At 39.0% G+C, this 22,961-nt stretch overlaps 1 protein-coding gene across 7 annotated transcripts in view; it reads left to right on the top strand.

The window, feature by feature from the left end:
- The first annotated feature begins 4,667 nt into the window (after window positions 1-4,667).
- pacsin3 (protein kinase C and casein kinase substrate in neurons 3) overlaps window positions 4,668-22,961 on the top strand; it is a 44,363-nt gene continuing 26,069 nt past the window's right edge. Inside the window, exons 1-2 of one of the 7 annotated variants that reach the window (XM_017684662.2) lie at window positions 4,668-5,276; window positions 14,466-14,532. The gene's annotated coding sequence lies outside the window, so the exon portion shown is untranslated. The remainder of the gene's footprint in view (window positions 5,277-14,465; window positions 14,533-22,961) is intronic. The other 6 variants (XM_017684656.2, XM_017684659.2, XM_037545318.1 and 3 more) reach the window with 6 other exon arrangements.

Below are 22,961 nucleotides of genomic sequence, written 5' to 3' on the forward strand. Positions count from 1 at the left end.
TTACTAATTTTATTACTTTACAATTTTACCAAGATCCAATTTTTATGTGTCTTTAATTTACTATGATTACATTTTAATGATCAAGTAGACACATTTCCTAATCCGGTACACACATTTCCTAATCCGGTTATCCTTCTGGGTAATGGGGGGAGCTGCAGCCTATCCCACAGTCATTGGGCAGAAGACAGTATACACCCTGGATAAGTCGGCAGTCCATCACATGGCAGATTTCATCATACTACTGAATTCTAATTCATTTATTTTTATCCTACTAGTGAATCGCACTGTTTTTTCTCTCATTTAAAAGTAAAACATCCTGTTCTTTTGTGTAAGAATTAAATTTGCACACAATGTTACAATTGTACTTTTGTATTTTGCAGAAGTATCACAAGTATTAATATTTTAACTTTAATAATGATATCAAGAATATTTACATTAAAAGCTAACAACAATTTAAAATATTTACTTAAAATAAAATATTTATTTCAAAAAATTGCACTGCGCGAAAAATAACTTCACAAGTATGAATATGAGCACAACCAGGTGCATCAGGATGACTGATGAAATTCCATCATGATGTAGTAAAAGAGTTTTTTCAATCATTTTCTGTGCAATCATTTTAATCTAATTTTAAAAATTGGTCACTTTCATACTTACAGGTCGATTTAGCCTAAAGTTAATGGTTTTCCAGGTTATTGTGTAAATACCACCATCTGCTGGTCATATCTGTGAGTGTTTTTAAAGCCAAAACATTTTAATCGTAAGTTGAATAATAACAGAAAAAAACATTTCAGGTGAAAAGGTTCTGTGTCTGTGTTCTGTGTTTTTGTGTGTTTCACATGTCTGTCTGGACAGTCATAGACATTCCATATTTTTACGTAATATAAGTTACGTAATATATAAGTATTAACAGTCAACCTTTGCCCTGCTCTAATGTCCTCACATGCTGCTCATTTCACGCGCTAAAACACAGATTTTAAGTCAAATCGATTCATTTCTCTGTGCTCATGAGTTTTGTTTTCCAGCTGTGTGTACATTAACTGAGACGATGAGGAGTGACATCACATCATGTAGAGTGACAGTTTATGAGATGTCATGTAATTGACTGGTGAAAATTGGTTGGATGGTTATTGTCCATCCACCCATCCATCCATCCATCCATCCATTTTCTAAGCCACTTCTCCGTCAGGGTCGCGAGGGGTGCTGGAGCCTATCCCAGCAGTCTTCGGGCGGAAGGCAGGATACACCCTGGACAGGTCGCCAGCTCATCGCAGGGCAGACAGACAGACACAGACAGTCCGTCTGAACATGCAAACTCCACACAGCATATATTGATCATAGTTTTGATGAAAAGTATTGCTTATTATGGAAAAGCACAACAGCACACATGTAGACATGATAAATCGTATCATTTTAATGAAAAAGTTTTAAACTAACAAGAAGAAAAAAGGACAATATGAGGAAATGAAACATCCATCCATCCATCCATTTTCTAAGCCGCTTCTCCGTCCTGCACTTTGTTTATATGCATCTATACTGTGTTTATATGCATCTGTACTGTGTATATATACGTCTGTACTGTGTTTACATGCTCCTGTACTGTGTTTATATGCATCTGCACTTTGTTTACATGCTTCTGTACTGTGTTTATATGCATCTGCACTTTGTTTATATGCTTCTGTACTGTGTTTATATGCATCTGCACTTTGTTTATATACATCTATACTGTGTTTACATGCTTCTGTGCTGTGTTTATATGCATCTGCACTTTGTTTACATGCTTCTGTACTGTGTTTATATGCATCTGCACTTTGTTTACATGCTTCTGTACTGTGTTTATATGCATCTGCACTTTGTTTATATGCATCTGTACTGTGTTTACACGCTTCTGTACTGTGTTTATATGCATCTGCACTTTGTTTATATGCATCTGTACTGTGTTTACACGCTTCTGTACTGTGTTTATATGCATCTGCACTTTGTTTATATGCATCTGTACTGTGTATATATACATCTGTACTGTGTTTACATGCTTCTGTACTGTGTTTATATGCATCTGCACTTTGTTTATATGCATCTGTGCTGTGTTTACACGCTTCTGTACTGTGTTTATATGCATCTGCACTTTGTTTATATGCATCTGTACTGTGTTTACACGCTTCTGTACTGTGTTTATATGCATCTGCACTTTGTTTATATGCATCTGTACTGTGTTTATATGCATCTGTACTGTGTTTACACGCTTCTGTACTGTGTTTATATGCATCTGTACTTTGTTTATATGCATCTGTACTGTGTATATATACATCTGTACTGTGTTTACACGCTTCTGTACTGTGTTTATATGCATCTGCACTTTGTTTATATGCATCTGTACTGTGTTTACACGCTTCTGTACTGTGTTTATATGCATCTGCACTTTGTTTATATGCATCTGTACTGTGTATATATACATCTGTTCTGTGTTTACATACTTCTGTACTGTGTTTATATGCATCTGTACTGTGTATATATGCATCTGCACTTTGTTTATATGCATCTGTACTGTGTTTATATGCATCTGTATTGTGTTTACATGTGTCTATACTACGTTTTTACATGCATCTGTACTGTGTTTACATGTGTCTATACTACGTGTTTACATGCATCTGTACTGTGTTTCTATGCATCTGTACTGTGTATATATACCTCTGTTCTGTGTTTACATCCTTCTGTACTGTGTTTATATGCATCTGTATTGTGTTTATATGCATCTGTATTGTGTTTACATGTGTCTATACTACGTGTTTACATGCATCTGTACTGTGTTTCTATGCTTCTGTACTGTGTTTATATACATCTGTACTGTATTTATATGCATCTGTACTGTTTATATGCACCTGTACTGTGTATATATACATCTGTACTGTGTTTACATGCTTATGTACTGTGTTCATATACTTCTGTACTGTGTTTATATGCATCTGCACTTTGTTTATATGCATCTGTACTGTGTTTATATGCATCTGTACTGTGTTTACATGTGTCTATACTACATGTTTACATGCATCTGTACTGTGTTTACATGCTTCTGTACTGTGTTTATATACATCTGTACTGTGTTTACATGCATCTGTACTGTGTTTACATGCATCTGCACTTTGTTTAAATGCATCTGTACTGTGTTTACATGTGTCTATACTACGTGTTTACATGCTTCTGTACTGTGTTTGTATGCATCTGCACTGTGTTTATATGCATTTGTACTGTGATTGAATGTATCTGTATTGTGTTTATATGCATCTGTACTGTGTATATGTACATCTGCACTTTGTTTATATGCATATGTACTGTGTTTATATGCATGTATACTGTGTTTATATGCATCTGTATTTTGTTAACATGCATCTGTACTGTGTTTATATGCATCTGTACTGTGTTTATATGGATCTGTACTGTGTTTATATGCATCTGTACTGCCTTTATATGCGTCTATACTATGTGTTTACTTGCATCTGTACTGTGTTTACATGCATCTGTACTGTGTTTATATGCGTCTATACTACATGTTTATATGCATCTGCACTTTGTTTATATACATCTGTACTGTGTTTATATGCATCTGTATTTTGATTATATGCATCTGTACTGTGTTTATATGCATCTATACTGTGTTTATAATCATCTGTATTTTGTTAACATGCATCTGTTCTGAGTTTACATGCTTCTGTACTGTGTTTATATGCGTCTATACTATGTGTTTACATGCATCTGTACTGTGTTTATATGCATCTGTACTTTGTTTATATTCATCTGTACTGTGTTTATATGCATCTGCATTTTGTTTATATGCATCTGTACTGTGTTTATATGCATCTGTATTTTGTTTATATGCATCTGTACTGTGTTTATATGCATCTGCACTTTGTTTATATGCATATGTACTGTGTATATATGCATCTGTACTGTGTTTACATGCTTCTGTACTGTGTTTATATGCATCTATACTGTGTTTACATGCTTCTGTACTGTGTTTATATGCATCTATACTGTGTTTATATGCATCTGTACTGTTTACATGCATCTGTACTGTGTTTACATGCATCTGTACTGTGTTTACATGCTTCTGTGCTGTGTTTATATGCATCTGTACTCTGTTTACATGCTTCTGTACTGTGTTTATATGCTTTTGTACTGTGTTTATATGCATCTGTACTTTGTTTACATGTATCTGTACTATGTTTACATGCTTCTGTACTGTGTTTATATGCATCTATACTGTGTTTACATGCATCTGTACTATGTACTACGTTTTGCTTTCCAAAAACAATATAGAAAAAATATTATGAATATCAGGAACAATAACCTTAATAACAGACGTCATTCTTTTTGTCTTTTCAGGGTTGTATTATTTGGCTTGGAACCATGAATAGTCAGTTTTTATTAAATGTATTTATTTATTTTGGTCAAAGTGCTTTGGTAACTTACGGAGGACAAAAACAGTGATTTCCCGATGTAAAAAAAATTCCAATGACAATGTCCCTTTGGTAGTCATCTCGTGATACGACTCTTCAGAAACTGCAGTGCGTTTTAGAGCATCAGCCTTGCAGTCAGAGCACAGTTTTTATTTTTGCCACTAACCTACAGAGGGCGCTGTTGCACCTGGCTAAACGGCTTTGGGACTGTTTGCCTGTTGCTGCTGAGTCGAGAAAGCTCTGGGTCTGTCACCAGTATTGGGGATTATCACAGGCCCGATTGATCGCCTGTATTTGAACCGCACCACTGCGGACTGACCTTTGCCTGGTTTGGAAATTCCGCGCAGGACGGCAAAAGCGCCTCATCTGAACGGAGCCTCACTCAAAGAGTTAATTCCTGTAATTGGATCAATGGACATAATGCTGAGCCACATCATCTAATTACATGGCCGAAGACCTGCTCTCACAGGCCCGATAAATCGCCCTACATTAACGGCGGGACAAACAAGTAAGGTCGTTTCGTTTCGTTGGTTTTTCCTGTATGCCTGAGTTATATTCACGCTGTCTCCGTGATCCTGCCTCCTGCTCCGCTCGCCGCGCAGGATATTATTTCTCCGTTTAGTTTCGTTACCATGGCAGGAAGGGAAGGTGCCCGAGTGCTTCGTAGCCTCTAGCCGGACTTCAGCTTTTCGTTTTTTTTATTACATTTTTACTTCGGAACCAACTACAAAGTGCATTCCTTAGTCGGAAGAAGTTGATGGAGATCTGCTAATCGGTGTTTTGGGACGAAGGCAGCACCGCTCTCTGGCGTCGAGCTCCCAAGTAAGTTGAATTAAGAGGCTGAAACTGACTCCGTGGTCGAATTGTCCGCTCCACCTTAAATGATGCCGCAGTTACCGCTTAGCGCCTGCACGCGCCAGAATGGAACCCCTGCACCATTTAAGGTGGAACGGAACATTCGCAGCCAACTCCAGCCTCTGTGTTGGATTCAAGGCGAACTTGTCTGCAAGCTTTTATGCAGGTTAGCAGGCGCAGTTCTACGCAGCACAGAAGCTTGTTTGCGGGTCTAAACCTGTTTAGTAGATGTGCTTGAGTGCGCACTTTTCGTGTAGCTTAGCTCAACAAAATGCTCTAGTGGGCTTCACACAGACCTAATGGCGCAGCTTATGTTTACTGCAGGCTGCAAAGGGAGTTTGGGCTCTTTCTTGCAGAGTTGCTGTGTGGAATAAATGTGCATATGTTTATTTATATGTCGAATTCTCTAATATTTGGGCTGCTGTGGCAGTTTGGTTTGTTCAAAAGGAAGCATTTAAGATCAACTCTCAGTAGTTTAAATAAGCCTTTTGAAAAATTGGTTGCCCATACGGTACATTCAACAGCAGCAACATTGAACCCACCTCGTTTCTACGCTCATTGTCCATTTTATCAGCTCCACTTACTATGTAGGTGGACTTTGTAGTTCTACAATTACAGACTGTAGTTCATCTGTTTCTCTATATACTTTTACCCTGTTCTTTAGTGGTCAGGACACCCAAAGGACAACCAAGAGCATATATTATTTGGGTGGAGGATCATTCTCAGCACTGCAGTGACACTGGTGGTGGTGGTTGTGTCAGTGTGTTGCACTGGTACGAGTGGATCAGACACCATAGTGCTGCTAGAGGTAAAATCAGTCAAGAAATGTCCGGGCAAGGAGGATGATTGAGGCATGTAAGGGTAGCCAAATTACAAGCAAAGTAATTGTTTGGCAAGAAATTGACCTAAATGTATGAATTGTGTTTTGCTTGTGTTGGAGACTCAAGGGTTATATGATGGAACGTCTATTAACTCTGAAAGATTTCAGGTGACAGACATTCATTACTTGTTAGCTACATTATCTTCCATGGCAAGTTCAGATACCAAAGAGGTGTCTGATATTTAGAGTAAAGGCCAAATAGTGCACATTTCATATTTCTCCAGGCTTTTCTTTAAAACCCAGGAATCAGTGTTGAGGACCTACAGACTTTAGTTTGGTTTTGAGGTCATAAAGTATCAAGATCAATCATTATGACACAGAAATGCATCAAGAAAAAGAAAACTTAAGAAAACTGAACATCTGCAGTTGAGCAAAGTTCACTGAAACTTAGAAGTTATAATTGGAATAGATACTGCAGACAAGGCCAGAGTGGAGGATTTAGACATGTAAAGCATAATAGATATTGAAAAAAAGGATGCATACAAGGAAAAGCACCTCTTGTTTAGAGCCTCAGGAGTAGCAGAACAACCTCAAAAGTGGCAGTGGTTTACTAGTGTATCTGACTGAAAGTATGGGGTGGGATACTGGTGGCAGTAGTTCTGGAGCTTTGTTTAAGTGCTAGAGATGGGTGATGCAGCAAAAATGTAATAACATGATATCTTAAGAACTTTTCACATTACACAAAATGCCATGGTTTTAATCTGACATCTGGTTGAAACAGACAAAATATCAGAACCAGTAGCACCACACTTAAAATTAGTATTTAAAAAAAGCATGAAAATGATCCGTATTCAACATTTCACATTCTGCACTGCACTCTGTAATGAAACAAACAGCCAGTCATTGTTACGAAAAGCATATTGTGACATTTTGGGATGTGTTTTGTCGCAATAATGATAAATATCATAGTCCTGGCTGTAATCAGTGCTGTAATGAATTCCACATTTTAACATAATTAAAAACTGATAGTCTTTGTCAAGCTGTGGTTATAGGTGGACATTCCAACAAAAACCTGTGGTCTCAACTGATGAGGGCAGAATGGAGAAGATCAAACCTCATAAAGTTCTGCATTACTGTGGAAAAAGAATGCAAAATGGTTCCAAATGTGTCCTCCAAACCGCTTAAACATGTTGGTGCCATAGGGAACTTTTATGTTGGTTGGTCAAATAGTATTAAAAAAAAAAAGTATAAAACATTATTGAAACTATTGACTACAAGTTTAATGAGCTGTTTGCCTCAAGCTTTATTAAAAAACCACTAAAAATCATATTTAGACTTTAGGCTTAGTCTGGGTCTGTGAAACTGGCCCTATATCTTATTGGTATTTTTATTCTAGTCTTACTTGGAACCGATCTTATGTGATCACGGCCACTCATCTTCACAGCACACTGTCTGTGCAAAGTACATTTTACTTCCCAGTCCAGCAGAGTGGGAAGAATTTTAAAAAACCTAGAATTTTACTTTTGCCTTTGGGATCAGGTTAATCCAAAGTTACTCATCTAATCAAATATTTCCATGGTCGTCCTCCTCACTCAGACCAAATTAACCTATTTATTTATTACCTCTGTCATATTCTGAAGTCATGCATTGTTTTCTGTTGATGTTCCCTCTTTAAAGCACTAGCAAAGCAATCACTTATGTGATTAATATCAGGTGACATCTGGAGCTCAGACACAATCTCATCAAATGAGGCTTGCTGTGCAGTTGAGTCACTTTTTCAAGTCAGATATGATATGATATGCTAATGCAATGACTTATGATGTTGGGTGTGGTTTGTTTTTTCTATGGAAACTTCTGCCATTGTACTTTCTGGGTTTCTAATAAGTTTCCATATTGTTTAGCTTTTCTCCTCAAGCTGAGTCTATTATTTGGTCCAAGCCAAATATACTGAAATTTCAGGCTTTATCGTGATCTCGAAGTTACAAGCCATGCCCTCCTATCTTATCAAGTGCATTGGTAGCATGAGCATGTACTGTGTGAGAAATGGGAGTGGTGAAGGGGCATTCTTTTCTATTCATTCATTTTAACCTTCTAATGAATCACACTGTGTTACTGAAGTCCTCTTTTTTTAGACTGGAACCTTGTCGTGGCTGTGTAACCGCTGGAATGTACCTGCTAGATTTCTCCTTTATAAAGCAGCTGTTTGCTACTGCTAGCTCTTTTGCTGGTGGGTTTTTTAAGCTCCTGCCCTGAAAAAGCACTTAAGACTGAACTTTGGTGTGCTAATCTGGATTATGATGTAACATTATGAGCATCCTTGTTCAGGCCCTGCAGACATTGATTCAGACACACTTCAGCCACCTGTTCTGTCCTCCATATGTCAGGTGGTTGGCTGTATTTTTATTATTTTTTTAAGGCTAACACGGTTTTTCTCCTCCGCACAAAGCTTAGGTCTGGTAAGACATAGTTGGGCCAATCCCATGTCCTGTTTTTTGCTAAGATGGAGGAGTAGGGTGAAGTGTTGGGGCTACATGGCCCTCCAAACGGAGCTTTTGCAAAGGCTCTAAACGGAGTGTTACGAGATCCAAATTACATTTTATTATCTTAGTTTAATGTTGTTTCAATGTATTATGATTCTTTACTATGCAAGTATAAAGTCTCATTAGCTAGCTAGCTAACTTTCCCGTTCTGCCTTAATTTTCCCCTAATAGGGAAAATTTCAACCACTACCCCTTGTAACTCAGTGCCAGGAGGCAAAGTAACACTCGAAAACAAAGGGTATCAGTAAAAATAAGAAACGGGACTGGGCCTTGGTGTCCGAAGTTTGCTTTTTTAGTTTAGCGCTGGAGCGAGTAACGAGCCATATAGCTGTCAGTTAGCATCATGTGAACTGCTTTCCAGGATTACTTTTTGTCTCAAAACCAGACTCACTTATGTGGTTTATAACACTGTTTTACCACAGAAATGGACAAAAGTATGAACAAACTTCAAGCTGGCTGCCATTATTGTATTTGCTCTATTCTACTGCTCTTATTCTTATAAAACACTCTTTAATTATTCTATAGTTGAAGCCCTACATGGTTAGCATCTGGTGTTAGCTTCTTTTCTTTAGAACTAGGAAGCGAAGGTGGCTAACAAGCCTGCTGAAAAACAGCAACAGACTAGCGTGAATTCCACGCAAGACTAAGTTGGTCAAGGATACCAGCATCCAAAACGCAACATATGCAGGTCGCCAGCAAAACCAACATATCAACTTCCATTGCTGCTGACCAGCACACCAGCATCCATTTTGCTGGTGACCAGCCATGCTGGTGTATGCTAGTTTTCCCAGTGGCTGCTTTTTAGCTATGCAGCCTACCGTTGTCCATTTTAATGGATAAAAGTATGTCAGAGTGTAAGAAACCAGATAAATGAGTTTATTTAGCATCACTTGATGTTTTTGACAAGATTTGAGGCAAATGGCATGCAATTTTAATGGTATTAATTGGCACATTATTAGCTTCTATTATGCATTAGTTATATCCAAAAGTAAAGACACAGACTGAACATGTCTTGATTCGACTGTATTGGTATTAAGTGAAGAACCTTGATCTGTCTTATTTATTTTTACTGAAATATGGCTTAAGTACTGGTCTGTTGCAATAGTTAAAGACAATAGCCACTGTTTGATTGCCAGTATTCCAACAGGCCTGGATCTGAAAAGGCCTTCCATTGTAGCTTACATCGGCATTCATCCAGGACAGTAAAGGGTGCGGAACTGATTTAGATGATTCAGTGGATTATCAGAGAGAGCCATGGCATTTGTAAACAGGCTGACTGACAATAAACTGATGGAACTCTGCTGGACTGGGATGGATGTTCTACACTCTTGTGTGCCCAGTTTTTCAAGATAGACCTTGTAAAAGGAATTTGTTGCATACAAATAAGTGCCAAATTTAAATTAATGACACATTTCTAAAGTATTTTCATTTGTTTTATGCAAACTGATAAAAGATTCCATGGAGCAGGAGTGTAAGAAATCATTTTTATTAAGATCAGATATTGACCATGACACTTTTGGTGGTTTGGAAGAGTTTCCAGCGTTCCAAACTCCCCTGTTCTGGCAGGTCAAAGGTAGGAACATAAATATGCATCAGTGATACTTAGACTGCTAAGGTTTGGCACTATGATGATATAAAGATACAGCATTAGGATATTTTATATGCACATTGTGTCACAAGTTGGAACAGATAAAATGTGCCACATTTATAAAAAGGTTATAAAACTGTGAGGTGGGGATTGTGGTGTTGGTTGCTACAGTTTTCACTCACTGATGTATATTTCCGGCAAATAATTCATTAGGAAAACTGTGCTAGCAGCAAACGAAAGCTTAACATCTTGGCTAAAAACACTTTCAGTGTCAGAAAAGGTTTCCTAGAATTAGTTCATTCATGACTAAACACCATTAAATCACCACTGTAAAGAAATCCAAATGGGTAAGTTTCTCTACGTTGAACCCTTATACTTTAAACCACACTGAAAGACTTCTAACTGCATTTTGATGGTTAAATTGTGCAGAAAAGGAAAAAAACTCCCACCACTACAGTACAGTAAGGCTTACTTACTGTATTCTCCATACAGAGGCCACTTTTTCCTACTTCTAAATCCATGGCTCTACCACGGAATGGCCACAGCTGTCAAAGAGCCCAGTGTTTGGCCTCGGAACGGCTCAGTTGCCTTTTAGTCCCAGTGTAGGCATGTAGAAAACAAAGGGGCTTTTGTTTCCGCACCCAGTGTCCTGGGTCATCACTACAGCGAACAACAGAGACACAATCATGATTTCCTTGGCTTCTTTTGAAAACTCTACACAACCCTAGGTTTTTCCTCTTGCTTATTGTTTTAAATGAGGTTCACTCAACTCCACTCTCTAATGGAACATTGTGCTAATGACCAGCCCCTGCGCCAGTCATCTGCAGTGAGATTGTAGGGACGAGTCTTGTGAGGAGGAGGCGGAGGCACTATGCTCTGATGAAGTGAGGGGACTTGTGTGCTGAGACTAATGAGAAGCCTGTTTGAACCTGAGAAGCTGTAAGAACGTGGTAAATGCTTTGAATGATGTCATATATCTGACTTTTGTTTACATGTTTTAGGACTGGGAGGGGGGATGGATGCTGTATGCAGTCCCCAGATGTTAACACTTCCAGAGCATGTGCATTATGGAGATTGGAGATATGCTTTGGCTGGTATTCAGTACAGCATTGTTGCTGTTTTTTTTTTTTTTTTTTTTTTATATATATTAACATCTCCGACTTTTCCACCATTGACCTCTGAAGGTATGTCCTCATTCTGTAGTCAGCATCATGCCCGTATTAGGAACTCTCTGTTAGGGTCTTTGCTGGCTTTCTCTGTGACTAAATGAACAGTGTTTTGGAAAATCCTGTGATGAACTAAGATGTTCCAAGGCTGATATGTTTTGCCATGTGGACGTCCTTCCTGTGAAGATGCCGGATCCTCTAAAATATGAGGAGCCAAAATACAACTATTGTTGCATGCCATCCAACATTCACTATAACACCCCAATCAAACCATAGCATGTTTTGTAAAATGTGGTAATTAAGTTACTTTGCCACCTTTAAATTGTAGTTTTAGTAGCTGTTGATGTTAAATAATACCATAGAGGTTTAACAGCAGGCTTCCCTTAATGCGATGGCATTTGGTGCTTAGACATGTTAGTTTGCTTGAAGCATTATTTGAACTTTGATTGTTGAACAGCCTCATACTTTAGAGGATTCGATGACAATTGGGTAAAAATGGGTAGACAGGACAAAAATGTATCATTGGGCGTTTCCGCTTACTACAGGAGGCCAGGTTAGACTCAGAGTTACTAATATGTGCACGATCCTGACTACTAAATGACACAGGACTTCAGTGGTCTGTAGTTGGCACCCTCCATGTAATTAAAAAGCTTTTGCCACAGCTCTCTGTAGTTGACCTTACATTGTTGTCTCTGGGTTACTCAACCACTGGACTGTGGACCACAAGTGGGCTGTGAAGCACTCTTTGATGGCCCTCTGGTCGATACTGGGGATGTATAGGGGGAGGCTCAAAGGTCCGTAGTGCTCCAAGGGCACCTGTTCATAGAGGAAACAAATAAAATGGTAATATTAAGCAATAAGTTCCAGTTCCTGAAATTAGATACAGCTTTTTTTGTTTTCATGGATAATGAAGCCAGCTAGTTAAGGTAAGACATACTCAGCCACCAGTTAATACTGCAGTACTGCAGGCACATTGACAGCCACTGCTTATTTTTGCTATAATGAAAAAATGAAATCAATTCAAGACACTGCTGTAATTTATCAAATCAAATTCTGAACTTTGAACTTCTAGTTACTTTTGCATTCTGCTGGAAAATCACTTAATTTTCGTATTAGTATAAGCTACACTCAACTAATATTGTTTATATATTTTATAATATAAATTTCATTTATATTATCTTTCTATTCATGTGAAATACCCATTTCATGGTGGCAGAAACTATGAATTCATATTAGTCTAATGTGATTGAAATAACCCACTCCATTTTCTCAGTTTTTAAAGTCCTGTTTCTGCTAACACCCGATTAAAAGCAGAAGCATACAGTGCCAAAGTAAGACAGCCATATTCCTTCATGTAAGCAGTTACAACGATTTTCAGTGTTGCGTGATATCCTTTATTATTAGACCATTCTCACACCATGTCTGTTAATGTGGAAACATAAATAGTTGTGTTAAATGTCTTCTGGTTATGTTGTTAACATTGGCTGAGACTACTGCCCGGAATCATTGCTGTGTTCCATTCATAATTCAACCAAACAGCATCACACAGGTTTCTATTCGATCAAGTTGAAAAATCTTAAGCTTCAGTAGAAAAGCTCAATTCATTATGTATCACTATTCACAAGGTAACCAATCAAAAAAGAGGGCCGGTCAAATTCAACCTGAGTGCCAACTTGGGCTGCACAGTAGGACATTTGTGCACGTTCGTGATTAAAATATTTTCACCTTGGGTATAAATACCGTCCTGGAAATTATCATCAAGGTTTGCTTACAAACTTTCAGAACTAGATGAGGAGCTTAGCTTTTTAATGTGGAAATATGATGTGTCTCTTTGCTGGTTGTTGTGTTCAGGGCATTCACTAATGTAGCTTTGCTCCTTCTCCGCTTGTCTCAGGCTGATTCCTTACAGTTCAGATGCCATTTTTTTTGCAGAATATGCTCCACACTCTGAATACAGCTGTTTTCCACACTGCGAGCATAAAATTCACAGATACGCTTCCAAATGCGTTGTTTCCAGTGCAATTTGCAACACAGACACAGAAAAACAGAGCATGCTGTGGCAGATAAGATGTTCAAAAACATAACTGTATGATATGGTATACATTTTAGTTTCAGACTTGGAAAAGCTTTAAGTATCTGGAGAAACGCACCAGTTAAATAATGTCTCAGCTTTCGTCAGGCCAAACGGGTTGTTTCAAAGAGCCTCAGGTGTAATGGCTTTAGAGAAAAAGGCAAATGGTTAAGCTGAGCAAACACAAGCTCTCAGACAGTAAAGTTTGTATTGTATGTGCAATTCTTAGTAGATTAATTCAAGTATTCTTTAAAAACTAAAGATGACACCTTTTACTGAGCTGTGCTTTGTCATTTTATTTTAATCACTGTTTGCTCCCATATCCCCTTCAGTGTAAAGAGAATTACTGGACGAAACAGTAAGATATAAAGAAAAAGATTCCCTGCCAACTATGTTTATTTTCCACACAGTTGCTCAATTAGGAACACTTATCTGCAAAGTCCTAGTTGTAAGTAAAACCCAAAAACTAGACTGGATTGGGCTTATTATTGCCAATACCCAGTGCCTTCAAATATGCCATGATGGACAACCCTGATTCTTTAGGGTGGATTGAGACCTTCCTAAGTTGTGCCGAGGTTATATTAAATTTAATCATTGTAACGTTTCCTAAAGATTTCCTAAGGAGATCCTAAAGAGAGTCAAATTGAGGTCAGAGATTAACACCCCTATTCTTAAACCAAGTATTGAATGGGTCTGTATTGGTCAGTTAACCTGTGACTTGCCCTCAGTCATAGGAGTAGTAAGTGTGTGTGATGGTGCATAGTTTTCCACTGCCCTACGATGGCCATTCCAGCCTTTCTACGTGTGGCATTTGACTTTCTGTCTTGGAATGTACCACCTTTGGGTGTCGGGACTTATATTAACTTGCTCCCTTCTTTACTGCAGACTAATCTTTTTGTGGACGAGCAAGTGCCTCTGTCGTCTCCAGCTCTGTCCCTCTAACGCCTCGCATCGTCTCTCTTTTCTTGCAGGGCCACTGTACAGGCAGAGTACCTGGACAGAGGCATTACTAACCCCTAACATTTCACCACGCCTTAGGTAAGTGCTTAATGCTTGACAGTAGGTGGGCAATATGGCAAAACTGTAATGTTGCTATGCTAAGGTATCATGACCTTGGATTTTTGGAGATGTTGGCACATGGTACTAGCAAATTGGTATATTTATTCAGTGGAAATGGGAGGAAAATCAAACAGAAGGTTTGTAAACAAATTCATGGGGAATACCACCATTTTTTCAGATGTGTAGTAGAGCGGTTGAGACAAACAACGTTGTTTAGTGTTTTGTTGTGAAAAGGTACACTGTAGAGACACTTGCCAACTCTGACGGGAGTCAGGTGTTGCAAAGTCTACAACACGTTTTACGTACTATTTGAAACCAGCTGTAAACCTACATGTGTCTTCTTTTACATGTAATGTTGATCATTGTAAAATAGTGGTTAAACTTGTTTTTCCTCATAGCACCCTGCATGTACCTCTCCACCATGAATATCTTAAAAATTTATAGGACAGACATTTATAGGCCAAAGTGAGAGCATGCCTAACCATATTAACTTTCTTTGAGGGAGCTTTGAAAGGCATTTAACACTTCAGATGACTGGTTCCTATCACCACACTGTGTTTGGTAGTTCAGTAGTGACCGATTTAGAGGTATCTTTAGAATGGTGCATTTAGCATCAAACCACACTGAATGACCTGCATCTTACCTAATTAGTTGTGCAGAAACCAATGAAAAATCAAAGGAAATCCCTGTTAATAATGGGCATGATGGGCTAACGTCCAGTCAGCTGCTTCAGTTTGTAGTGGGTTCACTATGAAGGGTTGTATAAGGGTTGTACTATGATGACACTTTAATTGGCCAGTGTTCGAGAAATGGTAACGATACCTGTGATATGTCAGGAAAGTATATTGTGAGAATTGATCACGATGACAATAATGTTGTCATATCACCTGTCTCTAGCTGCAGAATGGCCAGTTGTTCATCTGTCCTTTTCTTCATCGGTATCACATATGGACACTTGTGCTGTGGTTATTTTTCTACTTTTCATTTCCATGTTACTGTTGTGCTCTGCTGACTGGAGAGGATTACGATCCTGTCAGTAGTGCAGCTGTTGCAGGCCGTTGAAGACATGCTCCTCGTGTTGATAATCTGCAGTTGTTTGAGATTGCTTGCTACGGTCATAAACTATCCTTTCTTTCCTGAGGATTTTGCACTGTGATTGCTCTTAAATCCCCAAACTCACTGCTGAGTATTGTCTTGTGCTATATGAATGATTTCCATCATTTTTTTTATTCTGAAGTAACTTCAGACGGAAAACACCTCATGTTCCATGATCAGAGTCAGACGTTTGAAACAATAACTGTTGCAGCTCTCTGCCACCTTGTATACATTAATCAGATTAATGACTGCAAGTTTCCAGCAGGGGCTTGTGCGGGTGTCCCGCCCCTCCCTCCCGTGGCCTCATTCTGGAAATGGAGGCTGTTGTTCTGCTGTTTGTTTGGCTGCTATGTTGACAGGCCCTGAACCAGAGCTCCTCAGTGTTTGTCTGTCATGGAAATGAATGTGGAGTTAAAGCTATAGTTTTCCAAGAAATCCGATTCTTCTTACTTTTAATGTAGCTGATCAGTCAAGTCAGCTTCTTTAGTTTTCCAGTGGGACCATGAAGCTAATGTAGCTAACAATCGATGGAGAAAAAAAATGAACAAAAGTACATCATGCCCAAGGAAGGAACTATGGGTATAAGTGTTTTTCTTGATGAGGTAAAATCAATGATGTTTTCCAGAATTGCCTTTGTTACACAGTGTGGTAAACAGAAATGTTCAATACTGTTTATTCTGTGTAGAATTTCCACCAAGTATTGCTAGATTGTCTGGATTTTGGGGTTGTTAAGGGGTCGAAATATGAGTATTGCTACATCAACGCTACAAGGAAGCGAACACTGCTATATGTTGAAGTGGCGTCAAATGAAAGTAAGTCTACTATTAAACACTAGCCAGTCAAATTTCAGCCTACTGCTGCCATAACAGCTTAACTAGCACAAAGCATGCTGGTTTGTTTGAGCTATTTTGGTGAGTTTTCCAGTCCTATGATGTCTGTTCAGTGCATGGCAGTGTTAGCTAGCATGTAGTAATATATTTTGTTTGCTTAACAACCTTATAACTCCAAGGATCCAGGGTTTACTACAGAAATTTTTGGAAATGCCATTAATTTTTCTCATAGAGAATTTCTTATTTTTATTCTCATTTTTTTAACTACAGAATGGTAACATGACTTGAAAGGTCTATACCAGGGGTCTGTAAGGACTGACCAGCTTCATGCGACTCCTCACATATGTACAATTTATCCTGAAATCCAGACCGCAAAAAAAATCTTGTTTTAAACATTTAACGTGGCAGGTAGATTTGCTTTATCCACCAGACATTGTGAGTGGTTATCCAATTTGGACTGTAAAAAAAAAAAAAAAAGTCAGCTGAAGTTTATGGAGCAGCAAAACAAAAACCTGACATAGACAAATGTTGCACACTAAATGGACTGTAATTTAGCTCAAACTAACAGCTAAAATTATAATTTATACTGACAGTTAAATCCACTTTTGTGGATTCATTCATAACACAGCGCTACATAGTGTATATACAGAATTAGGAAATGACAGGGATCATCAAACAAATCCGTGGAAAACCCAAAACATAATGGCTTGTTTTGCCATCAGTCCACTTGCAATACCTTCCCTCATGTTCAGCAGGAGTGCAGTGCAAATGTACATTTAATGTAATTAAACAAAAATAATATTTTAAACAAGTAATTGTTCAAATTCATATGTGGGGGAAACCATGGGACACTTTAAAATATGATATATGTATATTTTAGTTTACCAAGTTAGGTGAAATGTTGCATGAATACGTTTGCATAGTTAAAATTCATACTGGTGGGAGGGTGGTGGACAGACATGGAACCCTTCTTTTCTCTCCTTTTCAACTTACCCCCCCTTGGAGAAGACCACCTACCTAGTGACCACCTGGTTTGAGTTTGAGTTAGAAACACTGGTCTGTATAACATCAGGTGTGATGGGCAGTGCAGTTTGTACAGTGTTGTTTGGTATCAGCTTCCAGTACTTGTGAGCTACATTATCCCTGTAGTTACAGTGCAAAACGTCAGACACCAAACAGATTTGGCTGATTGATTTACATTTGGGCTAGTTGGACTTTTTTGCCAAACTGTTGCTGTAAGATTTTAAAAATGACATACTAAAGTTAATGAAGACTGTGTGTAAGTAAATGAGAGAGAGAGAGAGAGAGAGAGAGAGAGAGAGAGAGCCAGCCATTTAAACAAGTACCACATGCCACAAGCCGTGTTCTCAAAACCACATCTGACAAGTAGGGTAAATGCCGTAATGGGTTCCGAATGTGCTTCCATTTGCTATCAGGTTTCTGCCAGGCCTCCACTCCACAGCTTTGGGCTGCCAGCACTGGTTTCCACTGCTGCCTTAAAAACTCCTACAATGCCCTTCAGAATGAGCTCCATGTAGAGAAGCATCCTACGGAAAGCTAGCCCTGGCCTTTAAACCCCCACTATACTGTTTTATATCATCCAACCGTGACGATAACGAATGCTTCACTTCATAGTGATTTAGCCTGACCAATTTCAACACTCATCTGTCACAAAGGCCCAAACAGAGTCAATGACCTATGCAGTGTAAACATCCTCTGGCAGCAGGGATGCGGCCCCTAATTAGCCTCCAGGCACCTCTTTGGTTCCACGTGTGGGGCAGATTGTGGGAGCTTTTTTTTTACAGATGGGAGAGTCATTTCCATCTCCTTCTATTGGGGGTGTATACCAAGTGGTCCCAGTTCACAGTAATTAAGTCTGGAACTCACTATAGAATCTCTTTTTATATTGATGAATGATTACAGACACATTAATGTCAAATTGTGGCCAATGCAGCAGACAGAGTTTCAAAGTAAAAGCACTGCTAATGAATCATGGCAGTCGAAGCAAAGTAATTTGGCTTCCTGGATGCTTCCCTGAGGCAGATCAGGAATTCTGGACTAAGCATAATATCTACAGATGGCACCAGGTATCAGCGTTAATGAGTGTCGGTATCAGGCCAATATCAACAGATAATTTGGTTTGGAAGTCTGAGAACTAAAAACAATGAATCTGATCTGATTCTGTTACATCTGTCCTAAAATAGCACCACTTAAGCTGTGTGATGTTGCTGTGTGTTTCCTCCTGTGGGGTAGTAGAGGGTTTGAGCATTACTTTTAGAGGGGCACTTCAGCCAAAATAAAACACAACTATCAATACATCCGTTGTAGACGTCTTAAACAATGCCGTAGTAGTATTTAGAGAGAGATTTTCTAATTGAAAGACTAGGAAAACACTCTTCTGATGATGCATCCTGAAGGTAGAAAGAACTTTTGATAACCTACAAGTACTATGATATGGATATTTGAGGGTGGACTGGTTTTATGTATGCATTTTTTCTGCTGGCTGGTTAACGCAGAAGGACGCCAGATAACATTACTGTTAGGGACAGCTATGGAAGTCATCAGGATTTCTTTACAGAGGTGGGGGGGGGGATTTCCAGTGGTTGTGTGATGTATTTGCATGATGCATGCTGGGATTTGTTGTAAGAGAACATTGACGAAAGGATACAAATCATGAATTCTGTCAAACCAATGAAACTCAGGGATGCAGTGCTGTTCTGCAGAACATAACACAAATGCTAGTTTCCTAGAATGGAATGTTAAGTGAAGTGCATCAAATATCAGATGAAGGTTTCATTATCATTTCAGCATTGGAAAGAAAAAAAGTGGTATAATGCCATCACTAATTGTGCCACTGGGAATTCTCTGAGGAAGGGTCTGTTTAGTTTTAGGATTGAGCCCAATCAGTGTACCCAAAAAACAACCCTCAGGCTTTCCTCACCATACAGGCAGCCTGTGCTCTGGTTTTGTCTGAAAGCTGCTTGCTTTCTCGATGTTTTGCTGACACAGCCATGTAATTACCACCCCATAGATACGCCCCTCCCTGAGTATGTCCTTTTTCGCGGGTATGTCGGTGGGAAGGTCCTGTCTTTTTTTTTTTTTTTTTTTTTTTTTTTTTTTTTTTTTTGCGCACAGATGTGGTGGACAGACCTGGAAGCAGGATTGCGTGAAACCGCAGTGCCACGTACAATACATGGGGCCACTGTCTTCCCCTTTTGTGTCTTCTTTGTTACAGCAATAGAATTTCTGCGCAACATGTTCATTGTGTTGCCTTACCAGTTGCTATGATCTCTACTGCTGGACCCAGCAGTGCCAGGCCATGCCAAATCCCATGCTCCCTGGAATTAGCCTGGGAAAAGAATCCTCCAGACTCTGTGTCTCTTGCGCTGCTTGCGGACAGTATGTCTCTGTGGTCGGGCGCTGAGGTTCTTCATCCCATCTGTGCACAGCTGTTCAAACCGGTTGTTAATGGCAAAAGGGCACTAATGTTGTGACAGAGCCAGCTGTGTTCTTCCCCCAGTTCTACTGGATCTCAGGGACTTTAGTTATTTCCAAAGTCCAGCATGACACAGCTGTTTCTCTCAGTACTCACAACATGTGAGAGATACTCCATGGAAGTGAGTGTGACTGGGTTCTTTAGTAAGGAAGTGGCTTTGATAGGGTGTGAAATTTTGATTCAGATAAATCATAGGCTGAGAATATTTTCAGATCCTAACAGTTTTTGAATGCAAACCCTGTAGTCAGATAAAATTCTAACTAAAATAAACCTAAACATGATCATGACCAACTTCCAGTTAGCTTCCCGTGTTACTTTTAATAATTTCTAATATATCGGCTAGCAATACAGTTTTCAACCAAATAGTCGTAATAGCTGGACGTTAAGTGTTGCTTACTGTCTATATAGCAGATTATTAGCTAACGATTTCTTGTATAACTTTTATCACCTGTCTGTAAAGCACTTTGAGCTGCCACATGAAAAGTGCTACATAAATAAATTATTATTAATATTATCATTATTTGGTTTGTAGTGGAAGGTCTATCCAATCAACCAGTTGGCAAAATCAACAAATAGAAAAAAAAGCAACAGAATTTAAAAAAGGGACATAGATTTGTGTGTGTTTTTATTACATTTTTCTGTGATAATGAGTTATTTGATATTTGTTATTATTATGGCAAAATGAGCATTGTTTTTCAAAAGATTTTGACAGTCCTTGTAATTTTATAAATAATTCAAAATATTGAGAAAACAAATGAAAATAAAAACATGCGAATTCATGGCCCTTTGGGGTTTCCATACCTTTCGCTATTGTGCAAAACGAAGGACACACAGTGTTACTGACTTGAAGCACTACAACACCCACAAATATGTATATTTCCAATATATTTCTGTAGAAATGTGTAGAAATGCAGTATATTTAATTGCTTAGAGTATTTCTTACCATGATGCAGATTTGTTTTGTCAGTAGCCATTACTACTTCATATGTACGGTCATGCATACATGCGTGCAGTCATGCATACATGCATGCAGGCATTTTCCACAACATTGACAGAGAGAACAGTCACTGTGTATAAAGCAGTTTCATAGGCTAGTAGTCTAGGATAGAGTAGTTTTTGAGATGGGTTTTGTAAATGATCTAACCTGACCAGTTGGTTAAGTTACTTCAAGGCAGCATAAGGGCTTCTAACACTGAGTGATGCTAATGCAGCTATGCCACTTTGACTAACCGCATGTAAGGTAGTTGATCTCTTCTCTTTTCTTCGATAAATATAGAATTTATTGTCCAGCCTGGATTCCTAGCCGGATTTAAAATCTATATTATAATCTTTCCATGTGGCGCTCAAAGTAGATGTTAATCAGTTGGAAATGTTCTGTTTGTGTAACCTATAATTTAATGTAAAACTTTCTAATGAGCTAACAGTAGATTAGAATGATTGTGTAAATGCCATGGTTACTTAAAGGCAAAGCAATAAATCACAAGATCAAACAAATGATATTGGCACAAATTACTTACAATATTCAATAATCTCATTTCATTTAGTCTGGATAAACTTTTCATAATACTTTCTCATGCTAGCCTCATGTACCTCAGTGCCAAAATCTACCAACAACAAGAATGTAGAAACCTTGTTAAAATGAGCAGCTCTGTATCTTATTTCTTGTCCAGAGTTCTTGATGTTACCACTAAACAGTCTCAGGCCCTGTCTTCCGTTAAGGTCAACCTTAAGATATTTGACTTTTCAATTAGCAGGCATGGCTCAAGTGAGCCTCTCACGCATGTTCCCTTTTCAGCATGTCTGTGGGAAATGCCTCCGTTAGGAGTGGCCTGTCCAGTGCCTACCCCCTGCATTCTACTATCGTGTGCAGGAAGTTTAGAAGAAGTAATACAAACTCCTTTTCTCCTCTAGAAAGACGGCCCTCACTGTTCCTCCACTGGCACACATTATTAGTAACCCTATCCTCCAGCAAGGACAGGAGGGTATTATCCTAAAAGGTGTGAGAAACAAATAGATGTGGGGTATTGTATCGTAGTTCAGAGCCATTGTGGGAGGTTACAGTTACTAATATTCATCATAGCATATTTCTTTCCCATGTCCTTAAATGACTAGTTCAGTTTGAGAAATGTAACTCGTTAGCGTATCAACACCTAGCACATTAGCGAGGCAGCTGAACTTCTTTTGGAGGCTCTTTTGTTAGTTCCACCGAGGCCCTTGAGGGTGTAAATTTTCCATTAGTGCTGCTTGTGTTTTGGCTTGGATTAGAAGCAGATGCTCTTAATGAAGCTTTTGCTCTCCTGGTTGCTTGCTGTGTCTGTGTAAGGAAGCCAGGCTAAATGACCTTGGCTCCAACAATACAACTCCGGGCCCTGACCATGAGGTACTGTAAATACTGAGCATTACAGGAAAAGTCTGCACAAGGGTCATCGGGTTTTATTCTGCTTCCATTCTCCTCATTTGGACCAAAAGCATAGCTTGTTCAGAAGTCAGTTTATTCAGAAGCAGAGGCTTGAGGTGCTCTTGCCAACAGTTGGTGCAGTAATAAACACAGGTTATTTTCAGAGCATGAGTGAAGCAGCTGACGGGAGTTTCCTTTGGCTTTGTGAGTGATGGAATTCTCTCAGTTGGGCATATGAATGGATGCAAGCGCCTGAATGACCATGGTGGAGCTCTCCAGGCGACGAACATTATCTTTAGCCACCCTGACGCACCCAGACTAGGGTAGAGCAGACGTTCCTCGCTTTGTCAGAAACACACAGCTCTCTTTGTAGGTGAGGCTTGCCTGTTCTCCGCTTCTTCCTTTCTGTCTTTCTGGGCTGGAGTCTTGTAACAGTTGATCCTTAGGTTGATCAGGAGCCAGGTGGCGTGATGTCATGAAAACAGTGGTCAAATGTTAGTGAAATACATCCAAGTTACTGGAACTGCTAGTGTAGAAGCTGCTTTCTGGTTATTCTTGTGTTACGTCAGAACATCTTTGCTCAGGTTTT

The sequence above is a fragment of the Pygocentrus nattereri genome, chromosome 15 (assembly GCF_015220715.1).
Source record: "Pygocentrus nattereri isolate fPygNat1 chromosome 15, fPygNat1.pri, whole genome shotgun sequence".
Taxonomy (NCBI): domain Eukaryota; kingdom Metazoa; phylum Chordata; class Actinopteri; order Characiformes; family Serrasalmidae; genus Pygocentrus; species Pygocentrus nattereri.